Raw genomic sequence first — 14,363 nt, forward strand, 5'->3', positions numbered from 1 at the left:
TCTTAGGAACCATGTTTTTTATATAAAAACAGAACAAAAAGCCACTAAAACTAAGAAAATGATAGCAAAACGCTGGGAACAGCGCTGCAAAAGGTTTAAACGACGCATACTAACAATGCCAACAAACACCCAATGACTGAAACACAAACCGCTTTTGTTTACAAAAATCATGCGTTGGGCCAGATTCTGATGTTTTGTTCGAGCTCCAATGCAAATTTTTTTTGACATTTTACGTCGAAATCAGATTATGTCGAGCACTGATATGGTCGAGGAGCAGGGTTCTACTCTTCACAGTTCCAATTAAGACAACTGGGAAAGCATTTAATTCTCTTTCCAAAGGGCATCTTTAAGAACAGACCTTTCTGGTAGCAGTAAAGGAATGTTTGGAAGCTGTAGGAAATTAATGAACACAGATACTTAAAATTACTAGGAAGACTATAGCATATACATAGGAAATATTAGAGATGTGCACCATTATGCAGAACATCATCGAGACCTGCTATTCCTATTGCGAGAAATAAGAACACACACAAGATCTACTTGGGATTGCATTCTATTGTTTTTCTCCTGAGACATTAACATAACCTCATGCATTAGAATAGGTTGATTAAAGAAACAAATCCAGAGACACATATATTTGTAAGAGAGACCTTTATATCAAGAAGTAATTATATTTCAAGCAAATATCCCAGCTCAGAACAGTTCAAGTCCATTTGTCCGATATTACTCCATAAGTCTGATATGAGTCCATAACTCCCTTTTCAGACCCATGCAGCCACATGCAATGTGGCAGAAAACAGGAAGATCACAGTCCAGTGGGTGCAAAGTCTTGTAGATCCAGTGGTAGTGGACACATCTCCAGGGCTCTGGTTGCCACCAGTGTGTCTCTAAGTGGCTCAGCAACCAAAGGTAAAGCAGAAAGAGAGAAAGAGAGAGAGAGAGGCCAGACTCAGAGAGCAATTTACCTCAGTCAACCTCCCATCAAGCTGTGACCTGATTGACAGGCTAAATTCTAGGTTTTGGTACAAAAAAACTAACCATCACACCCCATCAGTCATTCTACGGAGCTTCAGAAGGAACACTAGCAATTCGGTGTCCTCCTAGAAATAAGATGGTGCAATTATTTTAAAGTTCTTGGATGCTTGTTTGCATATGTATTTGTAGTTCTCTTACTGTCATGAAGTTGATTTGTCCTGAGATTTCTGTGCTTATAGGCAGAGCTTGAGAAATGTGAGTTCGGAGGCCCTGATTATATGAAAGTCCAAAGAAGATACTAAGTAGCAAACCGATGAATTTTCAGGCTAACAGATAAATGGTCCTTTCTTCACTCTCTTCGTCCCATTTCCCAGTCCCTCTAATACTTGTGTTTCTGAGACTCATGCCCTCCAAAACCCCTGGTTTCTCCTGGTGTTAATGAACGTCTTCAAATTCATATGCAATATCAAAGCCATCATAGTAATGCCATGTTCTGATGAATTTTCTTCGAGATTCTGAGAACTAGACCTTTATTGTCTCCTGCCATTATATTTATTTTTATAACCATCTATTTCTTGCTGTGGTTTCCAGTTTACTCTACACTCAGAAACCAGGCTTGGATTCACTTACTATTGAATCTATTGCACACACTATTGTTCATTCATGCTATTTCATTTGAAACATTAATGAGAGGATATTAAATATTATCATCTAATTATTCGGAATCATGAAACTAAGAAGGATCTGCTAGTAATTGAACCATGGGAACTTCAATTTCTAGAGGTTCACACATGAATATCTGAATGTGTCTATGTGTGCCCTTATGGGTGAATATTTCTCAGAATCCCTGTTTTATTCACATTACATGTAGGTTATACATGAATGTATAGAGAAAGGAATATTTTCAATCACTTCCTTCTCAGTTGCAATTAGCTCCACTTATTTCAAAGAAGAGTATCCAGAATGTGAATATAATTTGATGTTAATTTCCTGTGACATTGAGCGATCTCTGAAAACCATGCTTTGTTCCTGACTGTTAAGTCTTTTAAAATATATATAAATCAGAAAAATATTGTTTACAAAAAATAACACAATTTTAGAGGATCATATATAACTACAAGTTTATTCACTACTATTAAAAAATCATTTTTAGAATGGTATATTAGTAGCTGGCAGCATTAGCTGTTAGCAAAAAGAAAACCTGGATAGTTGGAGACCAGAATATGAGGGAAAATTTCCCCCATATATCATTTTACTCTTCTCAATTTCAAGATAGTATACTACCTACAAAAAATATCTATCTAGAAGTATACTTAAAAATAACTGGTAATACTCAAATTAATGAATTATGAGAGTAAATATGAAGTTGTAAGTGTGGGTTTTAGCAATATAGTGTATTTAAGATCGATTTCAAAACTGAGCTGAGTTCAGAATACATTTTGGGATATTCTAAAATAATTTAAAATATTAAATACAATGTTAAGTCAAAAAATACTGCAACAAAATAATTTTATGTTCTTTGATGCTGTTGAATCAGTTCCAATTTAGCAGCCCTATAAACAGTAGACAGAAGGGAAAAGTGGCTCTCTACTCCCATAAAGTTACAGTCTCAGAACTCCACAAGTTCAGGTCTACCCGGTCCTATAGGGTGGCTATGAATCAGAATGGACTTGATTGCAGTGAATTTGGTTGTTTGGAGCTTATTTATTTACAACAGAACAAAGAAAGCACTGCCAAGATCTGTGCCACCTTAACAATTGTTATTATATTTGAGCTCATTGTCGCAGCCACTACGTCAATCCATTCCCTGGGGACTCTTCCTATTTTCTTTGGCCCTCTAATTTCCCATGTGATGTCCTTTTCCAAAGATTGGTCACAAAGTAATTGGGACACATTCATGCCATCTCTCTTCGAAGGCAATTTTTGTCTGTACTTGAATTAGACATTAATAATGCTATTTTTAAATTTCCACATCCTTTCTTTAATATAAGAACAAGCACAGATCACTTCCTGTCAGTTGGCCAGGTGGCTCTCTTTCAGATTTCTTGCCATGTACTAATGAGTGCTTGGAGGGCTCTGCCAGCTCGTGGAAGCACAGCAGTTGGCAGTCTGTCAATACCTGGAGCCTTGTATTTTGCTACTGCTCTCACTGCATCATAAGCCTTTCACTAACAGCAGTTCTTTTTTTTTTTTTTTAATTAATCAATTTATTGGGGCTCATACAATTCATCACAATACATAGATCAATGATGCCACCTCCTGAAATGTTTTCATGTCCACTGTTTTTGATACAGTGCTTCTGTGTATTGTTTCCACCTTTTTTTGATGCTTATTGCATCCTTCAATGATTTCCATATAGAATCTTTCAATATTTCAATTCAAGGTTTGGAGGTTTTTTCTTTTAATTTCAGTTCTTTCCATTTATAAAATAACGAGCATGCTCTCTCCTTTTGATTTTCTAACCCCAAGTCTGGTCTTCCAAACCCAAACCACTGTTATCAAGTGGATTCTGACTCCCAGGGCCATATGTAGGGTTTCGGAGGCCATGAATCTTGATGAACAGAGACAGCCTTACCTGTCTCCCATGGAGCTCCAGGGGGAGTTGAAACAAAGGTGTCTCATTGAACAGTCCAAAGCTTAACCCACAGCACCCCCCCATCTGATGTTTAGTTACTGTGCCAAATCTACTATGAAAGATCTCTACATTCAGGTGGGTAGATATTTAACATCAAGTTTTGGTTTCATTTTATTCAGTTTCAACCTGAATTGTCTATGAGCAATTGATCTATTCTATATTTGACCCCTGATCTTGCTTTGGCTGATGATACTGAGCTTCTCTATCTTCTCTTCCCCTAAATGTAGCCAATTGGGTTCCTATATATTCTATCTGATGAAGTCCACATTTATAGTAAACATTGATGTTGAAAACAAGATATTTTCAATGAAGAAGTTACTGGTCTTACAATTTTTTTCATGTAATTTTCAACTTTGTTTTTATCATTAATGCCATCTATTTCAGCTACCAATTCTTCCTCTTTGTTTTCCATTTTTGAGTTCTAATAACCAGTAATTACCAATGAATCTTGATTACATGTTTAATCTATTTCAGTCTGAATAATTTGGTTGATTCTCTAATTTTCTCATCATTCCTGTTTTCAGTTGTTCTCAACCTGTGGGTCACGACCCCTTTGGGGGTCAAACGACCCTTTCACAGGGGTTGCCCGATTCATAGCAGTAGAAAAATTACAATTATGAAGTAGCAACAAAAATAATTTTATGGTTGGGGGGGTCACCACAACATGAGTAACTGTATTAAAGGGCTGCAGCACGAGGAAGGTTGACAACCACTGCACTAGTGGTTGGTGCATAAAGTTAAATAATAGTTATATGTTAGAGAGTGTTCTCTAGAGAAACAAAACCAGAATGCTACTAATTTATACAGCTAGATAGATATATAACATAAGAAATAAACAGTTAAATTATAAAGCAGTACAAATGGCTCAGTGCAACTCACTCCCATGAGACAGTTGTGAGACACTGGCAGTCCTTCAAGTCTTGAAGGCTGCCGGGTAGTCCTCTGTAGAGCAATTCAGGCTATCCAGCCACAGGCAGCGAACAGCAAGGCAGGTCACCAACAATCAGCCAGATGACAGGGTCCGACAGTCCCCAGCTCAAGAAATGTAAATTCCAATAGTGTGGCGAAGCATGTCTTGAAAGACCCTCAAATTATAGCGACACAGTCCATGGGTTAGGTGTCCCACAGGTAGTGTAGGTTGAAAACTGAGGCACAGAGCAGGCAAGGCAGCCACACACTGGTGCAATGATCAAAGAGCAAGAAAAGAAAGGCGAGGCTGGCCGAGCCATTTATAGCTCCTCCCTTCAATTAATCCCACATGTGTTTATCAGTCAGGTTGGCACAATAAACATTAACTATCTCAAGTTGTATTAACTTCTCTTCCATGTGTGTATAGACATTATTCTATCGTAGATGGCATTGTACTTCAGGATACACCTTAAAATGTTCTTTTTGTGACAATGTTTCTCTTCAATTTCTATTGCTAGCACAGTGAATGATGATCAGATTCTAAATGCCTTAGCCATTCCAATTCAGCCCACTTATACCTAGTATATAAAGTTTTTTGTGTTGTATTTTATTTTTGACAACTTCCAATTTCCCTATATTTATACCCTATACATTCCATATTTTGATTGTTAATGGATGATTCAGCTTTTTCTTCTCTTTAAGCTTATATTAAACAAAATTATCAAGATGTGAAGCTAATGTTTCTCAACATATCCACCAGCTAGGTCTCTCCACTTCTGAAGGTGGTAGGTATTTCCAGCCCTCTTACCCTGTTCTCACGAATTACATACTCTTGGAATTACACTGGATCAAAACAGCAGTTTGTGTTTTCCTTGAAAAACAAAGTTCCATTCTTTGTAAATGTTTTCTGAGTCTAGAAAACAAAAAGAAATCAGATGGGCTGAACTCAGGTTGAATGAGGTAAGGTTCCCCCAAAATGATTGGAAGACAGCCCGCACTGGCTTCACAGAACAACCAGTGGCACTATTGTGATTAAGGAGCCTTCCCTGGCATTTTTTAATCAGGACAGTTTTCAATTTTCTTCAGACTTCCTCTTAACACTCATGTTCATCCTTTTTAGACATTTATTTTTTGGAAAAATCTATCAAAAGTTTTTGGAATCTTCCACCGAAATGCAGTTGTCTTAACTTTCTGAGCTTACCGCCCTTTTATTTAACTGGTCCATCTGATCTCTTTGGAAACACTCATTTTGATTGGATCTTTTTTAAAAATAATTTTATTGGAGGCTCGTATAACTCTTATCAAAATCCATAGATTGGATCATTTTTTTGAAGGCGCCTAAGGAGACTAAGTCAAGTGTGTTCCAAAGGGAGCCTTTCTGTAGCTGTCCACCAGTTGTGGGCGCGCGTTTCAACAGTCTTTGCTTGAAATAAGGACCCCTGGCATTGTAGTAATTACTGGGCTGCCAACCATAGGTCTGCAGTTTGAAACCAAAAGCCATGGAGAAAGATGTGACTTTCTATTCACATAAAGAGTGACATTGTAGGAAACAAACGAATGCAGTGTTACTGGTCTCGTAGGGTGACAATGAGTTGGCATTGACTGATGGCAGTGAGAGTTTGAGTGGTTGGTAATAAATGAGTATATACATAAATTGGGACCATAGTAACAATAATTTTAGACCTATTCTTTTAGATATGGATATATAAACACACTCCTATTGGATTAATTAGGACTCTTAGTGACTTTATATAGGGTTACCCAGGCTGTAAACTTTTATAGGCCCAGACTGTCTCAAATTTCTCCTATGAGGTGGCTGGTGGATTGGAATTGCCAACCTTGAAGTTATCATCCCAATACCTAACCTATAATACTGCCAGGGATCCTTATAGATACAGAGATATCATCAAAATCTATACTGGCTAATATAACATCCAAATAGCAATAGATATATAGTCATGCAGAGAGTGTAAATCGAGAGAGAGAAAGGATATGATCCACAAGCCTAAACCAGCCAGTATGAAGTGGTAAATAAGGGAGAGAAGTCCGAGAAAAACATAAGAAATGTGTAACACAATTATGGGGGCAATAGGAATATATTAGTATTCAAAAAATTATAGGGGAAATGAATTTAAAGTATATATTATAAGAAGCAGCAACCACTGATGTGGGAAATATATGCTTCAAGTCAGCAATTATTTGCACAATAGCATATGTAGTGAATGTTCTTTCTTATGAATATTCTCCCAAAATTGAAAATACCTTGTAATTAGAACCTATATATACTTTATTGGAAATAGACTGAAATTTTATATAATGGACTCCAAATGAATATGTAATGAGGATTTATGAGAATTTAAAACAGAACTTTAGAGTCAACAGTAACACATTCATTACAAAGTTATAAAAGAATGAGAACTAGAAAGCATTGCTACTGGAAATTTTAAGAGTCAATGACAAAGGGAAAGGAAATGTGGAACCATTTGTCAAAGGAGTAAATATAATGTTAGATGAGTGCATAAAAAATTATGTAGACTCAAGAAATTTAACGGATGGTTTAAGAAAATAGTAAGAAGTGCACTATGTTAATATTGAGTGCAGCTGATAGAAAGAAACATATTACATTAAGGTTTTAAAGAAGATTTAATAATAGGGACAGTGAGACTTTGAAAGAGAAAGCAGAGGAAACTAGGGTTTGCTTTGAAAACAGGATACCTGGATTTTTTTTACCCACCTTAAAGGAAAGGTTAGAGCATGGAAAAGACAAAGATTAAATGAGGGAATAGGGAATAGTTTCAAATCAATCATATGTCCACTAGATAAGGTATGATTGTTTTATTCTTTAAATGTCTAACATCATACAGGCATTATAATTCAGTTACACTACTTAGAACGATGAAGAGATGATTACTCTAGAACCTTGAGAAGAATCAATAAGATTAAGATCCTCTAGAAACTGAAAAGGAAATTAAAAAAACAGTATACACTGAGAATTAAAATGAATCTATATGAATTTTCTTGGATAAATGTTCTGTACAGCTAGTCCCTGACTTATGATGTTGAATTCCCATGACTCTGGTTAAGATGCCTACCTCATTTCATCTTACATTTTATCATTGTTGCCTTTTATTAACAAACAGTATCTTTACAAACTCAATCTTTATCTTTAGGGTTAGAAACACTACATATAAATTATAGATGTGATGACAGCAAATCATATGTTGCAATGTTGTATTTTATACATATTATTATGTGTGTGTGTCATAATGTCATTCAAATAACTTGACTAGATTGTAAGTCATGGACTAAATGCATACACAAATCATCAAACATAATTTAATACTTTAGCATGGGATCACTACATAGGTGATCTTGGGTTTAAATCAAATAAACACTTTAGGCTATGTTTCTACTATAACTAAAAGAAAATATATATAGGTGTCCCATCAACAAATTCATTTGAACTTAATCAAAGAGTATTTTTATATTTATTAATTTATCAACTGCTCAGTTTCCACTTGAGTTCAGAGGACCATCATTCTTAAATTTTCCTATGGCAATTCCTTATTATTGGGCCTACTAACTCCTCACACTTAGGTTATTCTTACAACTTAGGCTTCAGAGATCTGTCAGGGAAGTAGTTTTAATAAGTATGTTTGATTATATATTTCCCTGATTAAACACTCCCCAAAACTTTTGTTACATTAGAACAAAAGTCAAGACTTAACCAATGTATATCTGCTATCTGACTACCTATTTAGTATATTGTTTTTTATGAGCTACGCTACTCAGGTTAGTCTAGCCCAGTGGTTCTCAACCTTCCTAATGATGCGACCCCTTAATACAGTTCTTCATGTTGTGGGACCCCCAACCATACAATTATTTTTGTGGCTACTTCATAACTGTTATTTTGCTACTGTTATGAACCGGGTAACCCCTGTGATAGGGTCGTTCAACACCCAAAGGGGCCACGACCCACAGGTTGAGAACCACTGGTCTAACCATAAATTCCCAAACTTACTTGGTCTACCACTCACTTTTTAGAAAGGAAAAGAAGTACTCAGAGAAAACTTTGGTACTCTGACCCCCAGCCAGGATCAAGTATAGATAACTGTTTTGGTAGAAACCTGGAAAATGAAAGCAGGTTGCCGCAAGTCCTTTACACTCTATCCTGGATTGTGAGCTATTGTACAAAAATTACCCTGGTGGCATTATGGTTATACACTGGGCTCCTAACCCCAAAGTCAGTAGTTCAAAACCACTCGTCTACAAGGCCCTCCCTCCTGGGTCACTGGGAGTTGGAATTGTCTCTGACAGTTTGGGTTCGTGTAGGTGCCCCAGAGGTCACATGTCAGTATTACCCACTTAGGGAAACTGCCTAGCCTTGCACATGCCCTGCAAGTATTTCAAGAATAGTTTGTCTCAGGAATATACCCTTAATTTTCCTGTGGTGTAAACCCTCCTCTCAAACCATTTATATGCAGGATACACCACCTTCATTTAGTCATGGGCTCAAGCTTCGTGTGCTCAGTGTCCTGGGCATATAGGGCTGCTGTGACAGAAACACGGCTAGCAATCTGCTGTAAATATGGCAAGTTAGTTTCTCACTGTCAATTTCAACCCCATAGTGACCCTATGGGACAGAGTCGAACTTTTCCTGTAGGTTTCTGAGACTGCAAATCTTGTTCTAGGTACAGGAAGTTGCCAGGTGCAGGGAGCCCGTGTACCGAGAATTATAGTTAGATGAACGAGACGGAGGGTAGCTTACTCATATCGGCCATTTGTCCAACAGGACAAAACACGGCCCGCTCCTGAAACAGGTCCACTATTGTCTTAGGTTTGCATTGTTACAACTATTGTCTCAGTCCATTTGGCCAAGGGCCTTCCTCTCTTTCACTGCCCCTCTGCTTTATCAAGCTTATCTCCTTCCCCAGGAAGTACGCAGTCTCTTCTGAGAACATGTCATCATCCCTGCTTCTAAGGATCACTCTGACTGGACTTCTTCCAGGACAGCTGTGTTGGTTCTTTTGACATTCCATATTCCTTTCAATAATCCTTATCAGCATTATAATTCAAATGCATCAATTATTTTTCAGTCTTCTTTATTCAATGTTCAGAATTTACATGAATAAGAGGGGGAGGGCGGGGTGGAGACCCAAAGCCCATCTGTAGACAATTAGACATCCCCTTATGAAGGGTCACAAGGAAGGGATGAACCAGTCAGAGTACAGTATAGCACTCATGAAGCATACAACTTTCCTCTGGTTCTTTAATGATCCCCCCTCCCATTATTATGACCCCAATTCTACCTTACAAATCCAGCTAGACCAGAGCATGCATACAGGTATAGATAAGAACTCACAACAGAGGGAATCCAGGAGAGATAAATCCCTCAGGACCAATAATGAGAGTAGCAATACCAGGAGAGGATAAGGGGAAGGAGGGGGCAGAGTTAAGGGGGGGGGGGACCAATCACAATGATCTTCATATAACCCCTTCCCAGGGAGATGGACAACAGAAAAGGGGGTGAAGGGAGACAGTGATCAGTGTAAGACATGAAGAAAATAATAATTTATATATTATCAAGGTTTCATGAAGGAGAGAGGGTAGGGGAGGAAGGGGAAAAAGAGGAGCAAATACCAAGGGCTCAAGTAAAAACAAAATGCTTTGAAAATTATGGCAACATATCTACAAATATGCTTGACACAATGGATGTATCTATGGATTGTGATAAGAGCTGTGAGAGTCCCTAATAAAATTATTTTTAATAATAAGTAAAAAGAGGAAATTAGCTATATAAAAGAGGTAATTGAAAATGCCATGGCTTGGACAAGGTGCACCTTAGTCCTCAATGTAATGTACTTACATTTAAACACTTTAAAGAGGTTTTATGTAGCAGATTTACCTAATGCAACCCATATTTTGATCTCTTCACTGCTGCTTCCAGGCTAATTGATTGTGGGTACAAACCAGACAAAATCCAGAACAACTACAAACTTTTCTCCATTTATTTTGATGTTACCTATGCATCCAGGTGTGAGGATGTTGATCTTCTTTACCTTGAAGCATAATCTACACTGAAGACTGCATTCCTTGATCTTCATCAGCAAGCGCTTACCATTCTCCTCTCTTCCTTCAATCCTCATGCCACATTCTTTTATAATCCAGTTTCTCAGATGATTTGTTCAGCATGCAGATTGAACAAGTATGGTGAGAGACTCCAACCCTGATGCATGCTTTTCCTGATCTTAAACCATGCAGTGTCCCCTAATTCGGTTCATACAACTGCCTCTTGATCCATGTACAAGTTCTACATGAGCACAATGAAGTGCTTTGGAATTCCCATTCTTCTCAAGGCTATCCACAATTTGCTATGATCCACAAAGTCGAATGCTTTTACATAGTCCATAAATACAAGTAAACACATTTCTGGTATTCTCTTCTTTGAGCCAAGATCCATTTGACATCAGCAGTGACATCCCTTGATCCCTGGAGGAGACGGTAGTTTCAAACTGCTAACTTTGTGGTGAGCATTCAAACGTGCAATCCACTGTGCTTGTTGTTAGTGGTTGTTAGGTGCCATCAAGTTGGATCCAACCCATACAGGCCTTAGAACAACAGAAGAAACACTGCCCAGTCCTGTGCTTTCCTCACAATTGAGCCCATTGTTTTAGCTAATTTGTCAATCCATCTCATGGAGCTCCTTCCTCTTTTTCACTCTCTCCACTTTATCAAACATGATGTCCTTAATGGACTGATCTCTCCTGATAAGATATCCAAAGTATGCAAGACAAAGTTTTGCCATCCTTGCTTCTCAGAAATACTCCAGTTGTACTACTTCGAAGACAGATTTGTTTGTTTTGTTAGCAGTTCATGATTCTTTCAGTGTTCTCCAGCACCAAATTCAGATGCATCCATTCTCAGTCTTTCTTATTCAATGTCCAACTTTCACATTCATGTGAAACAATAAAAAAATACTAGGCACACCTTAGTCCTCAAAGTAACATCCTTGCCTTTCAATACTCTAAAGAAGTCTTCTGCAGCATATTTACCTAATGCAACAATACTCTCTTGAGTATTGGCATTGTTTGTGCATCCAAGCACGAAGAAATCCTTGACAACTTCAACCACTTCTCCATTTATGGTGATGTTACCTATTGGTCCAGTTGGGAGGATTTTAGCCTTCTTTACATTTGAGCATCAATCCATAATTAAGGCTGCAATCCTTGATCTTCATCAGTAGGTCCTTCAATTCCTCCTGGCTTTCAGTAGGCAAGGCTATATCATTCCCATATCAGAGGTTGTTTCTAAGCCTTCCTCCAATCCTGATGCCACATTCTTCTTCATATGATCCAGCTTCTCTGATTATCAGATAGAAACTGAATAACTGCTGGGAGGATACTACTCTGAAGCACACTTTTCTTCTATGCTAATGGTCCAATTTAGCGCACCAATTCTTGGTTGAGGTCCGGGCTGTCTTTCCATATTTACGGGCCTGCTGTTCCTTGGAGAGTTCATATGTGTTGACGTCGATGTTCCCCCATGTCAAGGTGCTTTCAGTGCAGGGGTGCTAGGCCCAAAGAATGTGTGCCACTCCAGGCTCTTCCTTTTGAGGTCCCTCTCCTTTCTTCTCCTTTCTCTCTCATTTTATTTCTTGTAAGATAAAAATTGTTCCTCGAGCTATGTATTGCTAAGTAAGGGTATAACTCAAATCAGGCTGTGACTAAAGAAGGACACGCTTTGAGTCACACTTCTTATAAGGCTGTGACTCAAGGGACACCCACACTGATTCTGTCTCGTTATTATAGAGAAATAAGGTTTACCATGCATCATAAAAGGAAGATACGTAATGTAAGGAAGATTGAGAGGAACTATAATGGCCTAGCCAAGTTTGCATATACTTTTGGATGACACAATTCACCCCTTGACATTCAGAAAGGAATTTCCTTACCACTTTATCTAAAACAGATTTTTTTCTAATCATAATTAGTTTCTACTCCTTAGGCCTGATTGTTTGATTTTTATTCAACTGCTCATCACTACTGATAGTATGCTATATAATTTATTGTTATATAATCTTTGTACACCAATCAAATGTAAGTTACTTTTTTTTTTATTTTAATAAATCACTTTATTGGGGGCTCTTACAGCTCTTATAACTATCCGTACATCCATTGTTATCAGCCACATTTGTACATATATTGCCATCATCATTTTTTTTTTGTAAATCATAGGAAACTTTTTTTTTTTTTACTTGATGGTAGGGATTTTGCAATGCTTTTATACTTATCAAAAGAAAAAAATAGGATCAAAAATAATTTTTGAAAAGAAAGTTATCTCATGAATATGTTTTTAACACTATACCATATGCTTCAGGCCACCAGGCCACCCCCAGTAACACTCTTAGGAAGTTGAGGCCCTTGGGAAATCACTATTCATTGTAGTTAGAGCTTCATCGAAAAGTAACAGAGCCCTAAAATTGACCGTCCAGGGAAGATGTGAATCCTGGGTAGATGGAAGGAAGACATTCCTCTTCTTTCTGAGTGTTTCCAAGGTAGGTAGTGTAGCTCTGAGGATTCCTATTGCTCATAATTTACTATACAAAGAAGTCCTTCAGGCATGAAAGAAAGTGTACAATCAGATAACAAGACAAACTGTAGTTGGAAAGGAAGGCTTGGTAAAGAGCAATATGGTAACAAGCCAGACTCTGTTCATTTCAACCACCAGCCAGATATTTATTGTATAGAATTCCTTTCAAGTCTTTCTCACCACTGTAGGCCACCTTGAACTGGAACATCTGGTCTTCAACTGAATTTTTGCCACTTCATTTCTACCCACTAGCTAGTTGGGCATGACCATAACTGATTTATTTGCCTGGAGCCTGGTGTTTGGGGCGTAAATGACAAGAGATGAGCCATGGTCAGGAGGGTTGGGGAAGTGAAGATTAGGATCATAATTGGCAAGGGAGGGGAGGGCAAAGGAGGAACGCTAAAGCATTAAGCTCGGTGGTTGAAGGGTGTTAATTTGAGCAGAATGGAAGGTGGGAGTCTATCAGAGTGAGACGGAAAGACAAGGTGCTGGTGAAGGTAAACTACTGGGGGGGGTGGGCGGGGGGTGTTAAATAGTAGTTTAAACTGTTGGATACAAAGTTGATTATGTGAAATATAATCCTCTGCTAGTTTACAAAAACGTTATATAACTAAATAAAGTTCAAGACTAAAAAACAAACAAGCAATAAACTTTGATTATATTACTAAGAAATTAGGAAGCTTTATGCGAGGTGAAATAAAGCCCTTAAACATTTTTAAGCAAAATGGTGACATTATCATGTTTTTGTTGCATAACACTCAATTAGGCAATGGTATGGAAAATAAATGATAGAGTTAAAGCCAGTGACAGAGAGACTAGGGGGAGTATTCAGATGAGAAACTGATGTTTGTATAGATCAGTGGTTCTCAACCTTCCTAAATGCCGCGATCCTTTAATATAGTTCCTCATGTGGTGGCTACTCCCCAACCATAAAATTTTCTTTGTTACTTCATAACTGTAATTTTGCTACTGTTATTAATTGGGCAACCTGTGTGAAAGGGTCGTTCGACCCTCAAAGGGGTCACGACCCACAGGTTGAGAACCACTGGACAATAGATGAAGATTAAACAGTCTTTACAACAAACAATAGTAGGTTGCATATGGTGCTAAAATATTAGCATACTATATACACTTTAAAACTAAGTGTCTTTATATTTCCAGTAAGTCTGATAACTTAAATATAAAAGTTTTCTAGTCTTTTGGACAGACTAAAAAACAAATGTGAAAGAAAATACATAAGCAAATGCGGTGAAGA

This window comes from Echinops telfairi, unplaced genomic scaffold (assembly GCF_000313985.2).
Source record: "Echinops telfairi isolate 266 unplaced genomic scaffold, ASM31398v2 ScPeMD7_2;HRSCAF=8, whole genome shotgun sequence".
In the NCBI taxonomy this organism is placed as follows: Eukaryota; Metazoa; Chordata; class Mammalia; order Afrosoricida; family Tenrecidae; genus Echinops; species Echinops telfairi.